Source organism: Ixodes scapularis, unplaced genomic scaffold, assembly GCF_016920785.2.
Source record: "Ixodes scapularis isolate PalLabHiFi unplaced genomic scaffold, ASM1692078v2 PGA_scaffold2__306_contigs__length_199485367, whole genome shotgun sequence".
NCBI lineage: Eukaryota > Metazoa > Arthropoda > Arachnida > Ixodida > Ixodidae > Ixodes > Ixodes scapularis.
The window spans coordinates 108,608,010-108,621,252 of NW_024609857.1; the positions used below are offsets into that span (position 1 = coordinate 108,608,010).

Below are 13,243 nucleotides of genomic sequence, written 5' to 3' on the forward strand. Positions count from 1 at the left end.
GCACTAAGGGCACAGTCATGACTGCCAACCCGAATATCTGCCATATATCTATTTTTTTAATCGATGTACAATTTTTTTTTTCTATGGTCTTAGGAAGGAAACAAACAAACGCGGGACAGTAAACAAAAAATATAAGGTTCCTCGCTTCGTAACTCAGACTTTGACGCTGAAAAAGATATAATATCCGCGTGTAATTTTTTTTTAGGAGTATACTGGCAGAAAACAGGTTCAGAGAGAAACAAAAAAAAATGTTCCAATACCTGAAAGAGTTCGTTTTTCCTAGATAGCTTTTCTTCACAACAGGTCAAAGTACTAGTTCGCTCTCGGCGTCACGATAGACTCTCTTAGTGACTCGTGAGGCGCTCTCTGTGTTTCGTAAGAGTGCCGGCCTTTTCTGCAGCGTTACGTAATGTCTTCCTCCCCCCCCCCCCCCCCCACCCCCGAACACTTCAAACATTTCCAATGCACAATTAAAAAACAAAAAACAAAACAAAAAAAACACCTCTTGCCGGTTTTTTTGTCTTTTTTGACGTTTTTGTTGCACACTTCCGTCGATTTGAGCAAGAGATTGTAATCGCACTATAATATACTGATAAATGACATACAGATAGCACTATAATCCATTGCATGCTAAGAACAGCAGAACAAGAACTTGGCTCCAAAGTCTCAGCTCGCAATGATTGCTGGGTTCCTGCTTTTTTCTCTCCTCTCCATCGTTTGCTCTTGGCAAATTGAAAGAGCGAAGGGCTTTGTGGCAAATCTAGAAATTTCAGCTGGTTTAATCTTTTTTCTTCGCCGGAATATTGATTATTTATTGGAGGTCCAGAGCTATAGACACACTGCTTGACGCCATGATCGCTGGTAGTGCTTCGCATGTATACGTCATCCCTTTCGCGGGATATTCAACAAAACTTACGTTAACGTTTTTGGCAAGTTGCATCAGGATGCACTTGTTCCAAAATTTACAACGGTCGAAGGTGACAGTCGACCATGACCAGTACCCTTCTATTTTTCTTTCTGTGTGCTCAATTTGCACCAAGTACAGGCAACTGATTAATGAAGAGTGAGTAAGCTATATTAAAAAAATGTAATCGGGACCAAATCGTATATTCGCGCTTGATACCATTTTTCCCGGATCCTGGCTGACCGTGACAAATAAGTGAAACAAACCTTCCTAATTCCAGTTCAGTACGAACATTCCGTAGCTTTGGTTGCAACAACCTGCGCGCGCTACGCAGCACACCTTGCTGGAAAGAATGTCGTCTTGTAGTTGACTCCTGTGCTATATGCCACCATATTTTATTTTCAAACCTGCAGAGTAAACACCGCAAAAACGACGCCACTTTAATAAACATAGAGAGGGCTTCAGGAATGTAGGTGGCGTTTACTGTAGATGTTTACCTGTAAAGGGTATTTAACCTGTTAAAAACAATCCTTTTGCGTGTTAGAAAGCCCTTTTTTTCTGAGAGGGCCCTTTTTTGTTTCATTTCCTTCCAAAGGAATGTTCCGCTCTAACCTCTTTTTCAGCGTCGAAAACTGTATAGTCATTGGAGAACCGCTACCTCGCATATTGTTGCGCGCTTTTCACAACCCGTAGAAATATAAAAGCGCAGAAGTAATTTTACATTGCTTCTGCTTTGTGTAAAACATACGAAGTTTTCGAGCTGGCGTTCACATCAAAAAATAAAATGAAAAAATAAAATGACGTCATATTAAAAAAAAAAGAAATGACAAGATAATTACTATTTCGCCGTGTATAACTTACTGTGACATCCGGGAAACTTTTTGCTTGGGTTGTATGCAATCTGTTTTTGAAGCTGGCCCCAGCTGCAGTGAAACTAGCAGCAAAGTAATCTCAAATGTTTAAAAGAAGTCCTTGAAATTCTTTAATATCCTGTCAGACCGTCACAGTGTGCCCAATTATTCTGAAAATAAGCACGCATCGTTAGTTCATGAATGAAGCATCAAGGGCTCCAAAGTTAACTCGATATATGCCACATAGTTGGACACAAGAGTACCGTACGCTCCGTTTTACAATAGAGAGTTTCGGGGATTCGCGTTTGCACATCCGATACAATACGGGAGGCCCTTCGGTACGATCTGCGCGCATGCGAGTTTTCTGCGGTAGCGCATGCGCAGTGCGTACCGGAGGGCCCATCGTACCGAATTGGATGGGCAAAAACGGTTCCCTAAAACTCTCTATTAAGTCCAACCGCAGCCAGCATGACAACAATCCGGTGGAGCCGATCCACCAGCACAAAAAGTGCATAGTCATGGCTCTAGACATCTTTGTCCGTTTAAGTATCACCGAAAACAAATTTCCAATTGCTTATATTTAGGTGGAAGTCATCGCGCAGCTTAATTATCATTTACACCGCTGACCGTCTCGAACTGGACGAACTTATATAGTGTTCGGTTGCGTGTCCACTGGATACTCTCGTGAGGCATGTTTGGGAAGGAGACAGATTCGTCGCGCCCTCAGAGGCTAAGCCAAGAACTACACCAATGGGAACAAAATCAACGTAATATCCGTTTCCTAGTTTGTGCTTCTGACGCAGCCTGATGTTGCCAAAGGCTGCGTTAGAATTCTGATCAGGCCCGTATAAACGCGCCTGATTAGAAATCTCAATGAATTTCTGCAAACACGTAGACCTCTGAAACTTGCAATTGTTTCCATGTATTTCACGACCATCTCGTGGCTCTCCTCCCAACTAACAGCTTCTCAAGACGCCATTGTAGTTCGCCGCTCGTACATAGCGAAATATCGCGCGGATTCTGTTACGGCATTGTTTCTTCTACATTTTTTATTAGATTGAAAGAACTAAAATCTAGGAAGACAAAAACAGAAAATCACTGCTTTGTGGAGAACTGAAGTAATCGGATTCATACAAATATGCTGAATATCTTCTAAATGTAATATAATCTAAATTGTTCCTTTTCACACTTGGCAAAAACAAGAGTGCGAGTGAATGAGTCTGTCCACACTTCAAATGTCTATAAATCTTCGTACGTCGGCTTTTCGTATAAACATAAGTTTTATTCGTTTCTTCCTCCACGTGGGTCAAGTGGATCGATGGACACTTAAAGCAACCGCGTAAATATGTTTCTTACACATTACGCAAAACATTTGCACAAATATGGCCGAAGATTGTGCACTTTGTGCATAAAATTTTAAAGAATGAACTTAACGAAGTCAAGAGCAAAAATTTAAAAACCCGATTTTGTTACCCATGGCGTCTGATTATCAACAAAAGCTCTGATTGGCGCAACAGCCGACAGCAAAGGCAGGTATGAGCGAGAGCGCAGACATTATCTCCGATAGCAGACGATGTTATGAGTCAATTCTAGAGCGGGATTTTTCACAATAATGCATCCTTTTTTTATTATTATTTAAACACACTGCGTAGACAATAAATTAACAGGGAACTTTTTGGGGGTCAGTTTCGGCTACATTTCTAGAACTGCCGCCATTTCTCAGCAAGTTGCTTCGCACAGGCGCCATGTATTTGCAGGTAACCGCCGTATGTAGCATATTTCCGCTCATATTTGTTTACTCTTCACTCGGCTAATCCTTTTTATAAATTTTGATATACAAAATACATTATTTTCGGCCTCTGTAGAACAGTTTATCAAGATTCGTTAAGTAAGCGAATAACGTGAGACCTTAAAGGGGCACTGACACCCAAAATCTAGTATTTTTGTTTTCTAAAACAATGCAAATTGTAGTCAAAGACGCGCAAAATATATCACAACTAAAAACAAAAGTGTTTTCCACGCCCGCACGAGAAGAGGAAGAGAAGGGCCCCAAAGATAAAAAGGCGTGCGCCTTTCTATATTTGGCGCCCTTCTCTCCCTCTTCTCACCTCCTCGACTCTTTTTATTTGTGACGTAATTGCTTAAGAAATTTAGAAGCTTCGTGAGCGACATTTCTACCATATTTATTAACGGCCTTCGTAAGACATGTTTCTTTTTTAACGCAATGGACCTTATGCAAAATTGCTTGGTGGTCTGACAACACTGAGAGCGTCGCCATGTTCGTTGTCGCAAGCCGGCGGCAGCGAAGCGTGCGAAGCAATGAGCGAACGATGGGGTTTTCCGTCTTTTGACCACGTAATGTGGTGTAATAACCTGGAAGACTTACCACGGGTATCTGAAAGCACGTTTGGAGCCTTGCGCGCTTCGGAAACGCCATCGTCACGGCAGCGGAGCAAGTCGTACACCTTTGCCACCGAAGCGTCATTGATGACGCTTCGTCAGTGATGACGAACGTCTGCGACTCGACGTACCTGAATACCGTTCCGTAACTTGCGTTGTTTTGTAAAGATTGTGAAAAAAAAAAAAGACTTTACTGGCTACGCTTGTTCACGACATCCCTCTGGTGTTCTAGTCGTGGCAACGCCGGAGTCGTATCTGCTACGCAACCGAGCGAAGCAGTTCTTCTAAAGCGGCGCTCTTGCGTACGCGTTGAATTCTTCAGTAGTCAACGATTGTCAGTGGTTGCTGGTATGCTGAAACGTTGCTTAAATTTAACGAGGAGGTTTTCACGAACCAGCCTAGCTTTTGTTACCGGTGGGAGGCTTTACTTGCTATGCCATGACGGAGCGAGCTTGTTGGGCTCGCGGCGGCATCCGACTACGCTGCGTCTGAAATGGGCCTTAGCTTTCGGCACGTATTTACATCACTGAAGGAAGGAGACGAATGTAACAACAACAAAGTGCGCGCGTAGCTTCCCGGTGATATAGCCCGGAAGTGTGCAAATGTATAAGCGGTCAACGTATTCCTTCTTATCTAGTTCGCAATGTCAACTTACCGTGACGTAGTACACATGCTACAACACAGCAACTGTAAAAACACCTGCACTGGAACTTTGGCAAGTGAGAATATACCAGGAGATTTCGGCAGTATAACTTAGTTTAGTAATTAATTTTTTTCTATATGAACACTAGCCCAGAGAAGATTCCGCATGCGGCTCCCACCTCACATTTTTTTATGAGCGACTTCTTTGGTCACTGGATGTGCCTTTTTCTTTGCTGTCCTTAAGGTGTTTACCAGTAGAAAAATCAAAAAAAAAAAAAACATTTAGCTAAGCTCACATATTCCTTCTTGTTATCCCAACAGGCTCGGTGTCGTCTATGCACAAGCTACATGCTTCAGGAGCCAGAAGAAGACTGGAGTGCCATATAAAATTCAAGTCGCATTTAGGCTTGACACTGGAGCAGTGACAGGTGCAACTTGTGAGTGCCCTGCTGGAGCATGCGGTACGTGCAGCCATATTCTCGCCACTCTTCGGTTGATCATCTTGTTGAAGACAAAAGGCTACAAGGAGACACCGCCAGAGTTGTTGTGCACCGAGCTCCCACAACAGTGGCGGCGCCCTCGACGACAAGGCATCAGGCCAATGAATGTCCAAGACGTGGATTGGAGGAGTACCCGTGAAGGCGGCGTGCCCACACCAATGCCAGTGCGGCTGTTTGATGCCTGCACCAAGAAGCAGGACGAGCAACGGCAGCTGGAATTGCTGCATGAACTGGGCAGAACTCTCCAGAGCCTTGTAAACCAGGACTTTGGCGCAGTACTACTGGCTGCCCGAGGGCCGCTAACGGACACAAAACTTGGGCCTGCACCTGTTGGTTCACCGCTGTCTTATCAGCAGGCAATGCCACCCTCCGGCTACAAGACGTGGACCTCGGCAAACATCTCTGCAGGAATCGGCCTTGTAACTTTCGTACCGGAGCTCTCCCTCTTCGATGGGACTCCACAGCACACATTCTCTGGCACGTTCAGTGCAGAGGAATGGCAATTATTGAAGGTAGGTGCTGCTTACGGAAACCGTGGCAGACAGTACAATACGTTGTTGGACTGGTTAGTATGATCGTAAGACATAATGCATAGCGCAAACTAGGTCACCAGCCAAGGAACTACACAAGACGAGCGCTGACTCACAACTGTGTATTTCGGAGATTTGCACGCACCTTATAAAGGTAAATTTGACGCATACCTGCTAGGTATTGGCCAGAGCGCGCCACCGTCGATTGATCGCCAGTGCGGCTTGCATTGGCGACGCTGCTGCCGCCTATGTTTATGCGTGCGAGATGCCGCCTGTAAGCCCGTTTCACTTGCTGCGATTCCCGTCTCTATTCAACTAAAATTGTAGTGGCACTGTCGCAGCGGCCCTTTGACAGGGTTCCACCCAGCTGGAATCCTGTAGCAGCGTCGGCAGCGTCTGCCGTGTGCCACGTGACCAGGAGAGAGCGTTTCGTGCACGTTGCAAAGCTAAAACTGAAATTCCTCGTCTTGTATTAGCAATGTAAAAATCTGAACTTACCGGTTAGTTTATGTAAACGTGATATGTTCATGCATAGGAAGGCGTATACGTTGTATTGTAAGCAAAACAAACATGTGGCGCTGCGACAGACATAGCGACGGTGGCCAGAACATGTGAATCCAACAGTTGCGATGACTCTCAGTGTGCCCGCACTGTAAAAAATAACCATCAAATTTACGGCGCTATACGCTAATAAAAACTGCAAGAACGCCGTTAGGAGGAATTACCTGAAATGCACCGTAAACGAGCAAAAAAGAGCGAGAGGAAAACGCAAAACTTAATGGAGCAAGAAAACAGAAAGAAAAGACGCGCACAGCTGTCACCACGCTTGACCTTCGGAAGCTGCGGGAACCCAGAGAGCCTCCTCTCGCCCCTTCACCTCCTTTCTTTGTCCGCGCCAACGCAGAACGTAACTGCCTTAACAGCAAAAAAAAAAAAAAATCTAAGAGCAAACAGTAGAGCAACAATGCGACGAGCTAGAAGCGTCGACAGAAGAAAGCAACGTTGGTTGGGACAACGCGGGAAGAAGTGGAAGAAGCGAACGTTCGGTTCATTTTCCCGCCTTCCCGCCCGTCTCTGCGCCATTTTGTCCTCGTTCGTTCGTGGCATTCCCGGATTTTTGTGCACCTGAAAATTTGGAGCGGAAGGCAACTGGATACTCGAGACAGGTATTTCATTATCAATCTGCTGCTTGCTTGGCAAGAATAGTGTAACGGTGGCATAAATACAACACCCTGAAAGATGTTTACTTGCAGAATTTGTAGTTTCTGTTCAAGGACGCTTGCCGGTTGCGCAATTCGATGAGCACGTTTTCAGCTCTCGAATTCTTCCGTGTGTGGACGAAGGATGCTGTTGCTAGTTTGTTACGTATGATGCTCCCAGGTGTCATATTTTGAGAAGACATGGGCATTTGAACGCCTAAGTGTAAGTACGGTCTGCTTCGAGGAGTTTGAAAAGCTTTCAGTGCACTTTGCCAGCATGCTTAGAGGAGTGCCACACAAGGGAGGCTTTGCTAAAACATCTAAAAGGCCACATCACCGACGGTATTTTGGTTTCGTGTTCGTGCTCCAACTGTCAGAAGGTATGAAATCATAGTTCACGGCACATTTGAACTGGGCGCATTTACGAGTGACGGGTTTCTCGATGATAACTGATGATAACTACGACGCGCATCGCCTGTAGACCCGCTTCAGGTTGAGGACTCTTCGACTCAGTCGACTAGTGCGGATTCTAATGAAGACAGTTCTGTTAACGTGATGCAATCCCCTGATGATAACTACGACGTGTTAATGTCTCTGTCTGCAGAAGAAAAAAGAACGGCCGTAAAATACGATCTTGTTTTTTTTTGTTTGTTTTTTTCTGTGCCTGAAGTTTAACGGAAAGCTTCTTATGCCGGTATCAACAGTTCAAAAAACCATTTATGAATTTCAACGTCGGCATTTCTTGCACAAACAATACATGTTCGGCCTTGCTGAAAGCCTTCAAAACGTGCTTGGTTCAGTCGAGGTTCATAACATCATTGAGTTCATAACATCATTATACAATGATGTTACGAACCTGAAATCTACCACCTTTTTTCCAGAACACATGAAATCTGCATATTTGAGCAAGCACTTTCCTTGTGTGGAAACGGTGAGTATGTACATAGGACGTAGTTGTGGTCAAAAGGATCGGTTTGCTCCGCATGTCCCCGTTAAAGAGGCACTAAATTTCCCCCTAGAAAAAAAAATTTATGGGCCAGGTATTTACCGAGCCTCGCAGCGAGTCCCACTTACCCGGTGTTTTGGAGGAATTGTGTGATGGTGCCTGTCAGTAAGGCCAGTCTGTAACTGACATGATTCAAGAAGCACCACCCATCTCCCCATGCATTCTAGTTCATGATGAGCATTCACTGATCACTTTCCGAACCCCAAGTAATCAATATTGCCTATAATTTTATAATGATTTTAAACTACAATTATAGTTCTGCAATTTCCTACATTTTATATCTGCCTTCACGCCCTTTGCTTTTTCTTGGGAAATGCATCTACTCAGCCAGCATGTACTCGATCTCAATTGATTAAATAACTGTGATGGACGAAATTCACATGTTCGACCATGCACTGGCTGTACTATTCAGCGCGTACTACGTTTTCAACATTGCGTACACAGAAGAGATTTGCATCACCCTGGAGTTTATTCAAAGGTATTGAGCTCATTTGTGCTTCTTGGCATCATCCGGTGTGTTTTTTTGTTTGTTCCTTTATATACTTCATCTGATCTAACATATATTTCAGCAATGGCTCCAGACGGAGCCCCTTGTTTTAGAATGTCCATTGCTTGCATGAAAACTTGTGCAACGAGAGTTCTTATCAATGCTAGAGGCATGCTATGGTGAGATATTGTAGAATAAAAAGCAAGTCTGATTATTTTATTTCGTGTTCCCTGTCCTTCGCTTACTCAAGTATATTTTGTAGTGTGCGAATACACGCTACCAAACGATATTATAATGAGTGGTACTTTTCGTTTAAAAAATTCAAATATAATTTTCTCTTGATAGCATTGTCTCCGTTATAACTTAGGATGAGCTATATACTCTAAGAAATGACTGTACCCGCCTCAAGACGCCACTGGCGAATATACTTCGTCTCACCCTACGATGGACTAAAGGCCAAAGCCACGGGCCGCCAGGTACAATCACGTTCCACGCTAAACTATGACACGATTAGCATTGATCCGGTTTGGACAAATAATGCTCCGAATCCAAAAACGCTGCGTCATTTTTATAGCTTCGGCACTGCAAGGGGCCTGTACGTCGTGGCTTTCTTTGCAATGTAAAATTGTTGAGTCACTCTTTGCTCAATCTGAACCAATGTCCGCCCATTACCATCAGTGATCCGAGACGCGGGCCCCGATACGTGTATCGAAGTGAATAACCTCGCAATGTCAAATTGGCTCGTGATTGGATCTGGCGGTTCGTAGCTTCTGCCTTTAGTCCATCGTAGGGTGAGACGAAGTATAGTCTTCATTCAAAAAGACTTAAAATGTTTATTCAATATAACAAGGCTTTTATTTCCACTTTTAATATTTACAGAACAAAAATATAAATCAGTTCCAAGGGCTGCTGTTGCAGCTTTAAATCCAGTAGAGATGTATATTCTGAATTTAAACATTTTCAATATCCCGAAAATGTAAAGGTCTTGTTAAAAGTGGCTCGATTGAATATTGTTGTGACATGATAATAGCAGTGTGTATATTCCAAGATAGGCAAGTTGCTTAACATAAAGACAACTAATTTGAGAGTAATTTATTAGCGCAGAACAAGAAAGAAAAAAGCAATGATCTATTATACAGTTTTGAATACGGTTCCCTATATAGCAACCTTCGTTACAGTTGTAAAATGTTAAAATGTGTTGCTTTATACACGACTTTAGTTGAGAACTGGCAGATATTCCCTTTCGTTCTTTATTTGCATTTTACAAGTCAACAAAATATGTAATTCGGTGAATGGCTGTTCGGTCCTTAGCCTGGTATGAGTTTGGTAAAAAAGTGTCTATGTGAACTTAGAAGTTTATATGGGGGAGTTTTATTAACTTGCAAGATTAAGTGCCAGGCTACTTAGTCATATTCAAAAGATCAGTGTTTCAAAAGCTTTAGTCACTGGCCAATTTAGGTATTTATTGTCTCATTATTTTCTAACGCGTATTATAAGCTGAGATTGTAAAAAAAAAAAAAAAACTACTTCGTATATCTGTTTTTACAGATGTCGTTGGGATCAACCCTGATCGAGGAACCCGAATAAAAAACAAGAAAACATACGTAAACAAAAAGGTTCTTGAGTTAATATACATGTCGGAATATAAATGGAAATGCGAATAGATATAACATCTTTTTACTTTTCTTTGACAGCACGGTCACGAATATTAGGGAGTTTTAGAATAACGTACGCAATTTTAGCGCACGCTAGCGCTAAATTTAGCGCTTGTATTAGCGCACGCGACGCAAGAGAGTTTTAGAATAGCGTTTCTCCGTCGCGACGCAAAAGCCCAAGCATCTCGCGCTTGCGACGCCACCAAGATACAGTAACAATTTTTATTTCACAGACGAAATGCTGTAACTTCAGAAAAAAAAGTTTCCTGGTCCAGAGTAGCATTTTAGATTTGTTTGAACATGAGAATGCGACGCGAGCGGTTGACCGATCGTGTCCGCTTGCGTCGCCTCGGGAAGAGAGGTCTCGTGTACTGACCTTCGCACCAACGTTGCTTCGCACATCGTACCTTCGCCGAGAAATGTTCGCGCGTCGCAAGCATCAAGTTGCCGGTGATCGTTGCCAAACCGAGTCATCCCGTATTGAAAACCGCAGTCGCGAGGATGCCGCCGACCCTGCACTCACGACGCCGCCAAAGCCGCCAGCATAATCCTTCAAGCCGCCATTTTTTTAACCCTGCTCTTCTTGGCTTTAGCCAACTTGTCATCACGAATCCTCCTTGGAGAAGCGCAAAGACTCTTTGCGTACGCACGCTATTTCCGAGAAATAGCGCACGCTAAAATTGCGCACGCAAAGCGCAAAACCTGGTTTGCGTTCGGAGCATGCGCAGTGTCGACGACGCTATTCTTTGCGTGCGCAAAGCTTTAGCGTGCGCTATTCTAAAACTCCCTATTAATGCATCGGGTGCTGCAAGAGCAGCCGACCTCGCCGCACACAAAATTTTCTCTGCATAACTGCTTATTCACTTTAGATATGCGCGATTAAAGTCAGTTGAACAGTGCAACACAACAGCCCCAAAATACTCGGCCGACTTTTTTTTTACGTTGTATGTTTTACTTTGTTCAAACTTTACGGTCGCATAAAAATGGACCGTAAAATTTACGGTCAAATACCAGGCAGCTGCCAAAATTGTGCAGTTAAAAAAATGGTGCGCTGTAAATCTGGTTTACGATAAATTTAAACGGTGACCGTAGAAATCTACGGTCGCCGTTTAAATTGCACCGTAAAAATAACGGCGCGCTGTAAATCTTTTTGCCGTAAATTTGAAGGCCGACCGTAGATTTCTACGGTCCCCGTTTAAATTTATCGTAAACCAGATTCACAGTGCACCGTTATTTTTACTGTACAAGTTTGGCAGCATCAGCTGCCTGGTATTTGACCGTAAATTTTACGGTCCATTTTTTGCAGTGTGCTGTTGCACCAGTTTTACTCGTACAGTCGCTGCATGTGAAAGAAGCATTCCACGTCTTTCGGAAATTGTCAATCCCTGACGGTGTTGTTCCTCGCGCAGCCTCGATGGTAATCTGGCTCCTTGCCCACTAAGCCTTGAAACCTGCACGCCTTCGATGCCTTCGAATAGCTGCCCTTCAGTGAAGTCATCTAGAATTGCGCGGGACAGTCGATAGCGTTGCGACTGCTGTAAACATACACGAACAAAGACTGCTTAAGTCAGCACCGACAAAGTGAAAGGAGAGACTCCACAGTACTGCAGACTAACAACAACAAGCATGGCCAAAGGGCTACCTCGATGTTGTAGATATTTGGGGTTAGGTTGTGCGTCGTGTCAGGCAAAACTTGACTGCCCTGCAGGTTTAAGCATTAGGCATAACATCCTGCATTATCATTTCCAGTCAAGCAGAAAAGAAAAACTGTTTGCACAATCACTTCTCAGCAAGGCTGGTGGGCCAGGAGAAATGCGGTAATCTAGAGATGTAACAGATGGTGTTCTGTTCATATGCTATAACGACTTTTATTGCTTGTCACAGGCGATCGAATTGTCGCCGGAAAGTGCCAGGGAGCTCGAACTGAACTCCAGACAGCAAGGACGGAGTGCGCACTGGCGAGACGCGTGGCGTAACCGATTAAGCGCCTCAAGTTTTGGTCGTGGATCCAAGCGAGAACAGTGGACAGAAACAGGCTTCCGGAACCTGATCGAGCCAAAAGACATCTCGCATGTTCGCGCAGTTCAGTATGGGCTAATAGATGAAAGTTTGGGTGAGGACCGCTATAAGCTGTAATGACTAACTTCAAGCATAATATGTCGCTCCAGCACTGCGGCTTAGTAGTAAAACCTGGATTCCCGTGGCTTGGTGCCACACCTGACAGGCTGGTATATGATCCAGAGGAGCTCTTGTACAGAGTCCTCGCAAATCAAATGTCCGTATTCACTCAAGGACACTGAACCAGATTATGCCAGGATGCAGAACTTCTACATAACATTCATTGAAAACGATGAGCCACATCTTTACCGGGACCATAACCACTATGACCAGATGCTTGGCCAAATAGCTCTGACCGGATGTCGCTGGAGAGACTTCGTTGTCTTCTCAGAGAAGTGGATCGTCGTTGAGCGCATTCGCTTTAATTTTCAGGACTGGGTGGAAATGCGTCAAAAGCTTGACGATTTTTACTTTCGGCACATGTTGCCCTATGTTGCCCGCAAGTAAACTAGCTCAAACTGCAGTAGTTAGGGCTGAATAAAGATGTCTCTGGCTGGGTTAACTGTTGTGTTTCAATCAAGTTTGTCACCCCTCCCTTCGGCACAGTAGCGTTTACGGTTCATCTCGCCGGCAGACATCTCTGCCTTTTCAACAAAATGCTCCCTCTCATGAACGAGTACGTAACAAAAAGAGACCACAAGCACTAAACTCATGACAGGTTTCTTTCGTGAACGTCAGCACACATACAAGACGCACAAAACTCCGACACACATAACGCAAAGTAAAATGAAGATATCGGGAAACTACAGACCATGTGCCCATGTTGCAAACAGGCACCCACCCCCTATTCAAAGGCACACACACTAAGCAAGGTCCCTCGCAAGCCTGTCCTGCTTTTTTGTTCCCAAACCTAGTAAGTGCCCGTACCCCTTTCTCACAATGGTGGCTGTACTTCGAGTGGGCACTCAATCAATATTTTATGGGAAAGGCAAAGTTTACGTGTGCTTGTCA

At 44.1% G+C, this 13,243-nt stretch overlaps 1 pseudogene; it reads left to right on the forward strand.

Annotated features, from left to right (window-relative positions):
* The first annotated feature begins 4,110 nt into the window (after positions 1 to 4,110).
* LOC120839505 lies at positions 4,111 to 12,739 on the forward strand (annotated as a pseudogene).
* The last annotated feature ends 504 nt before the right edge of the window (positions 12,740 to 13,243 follow it).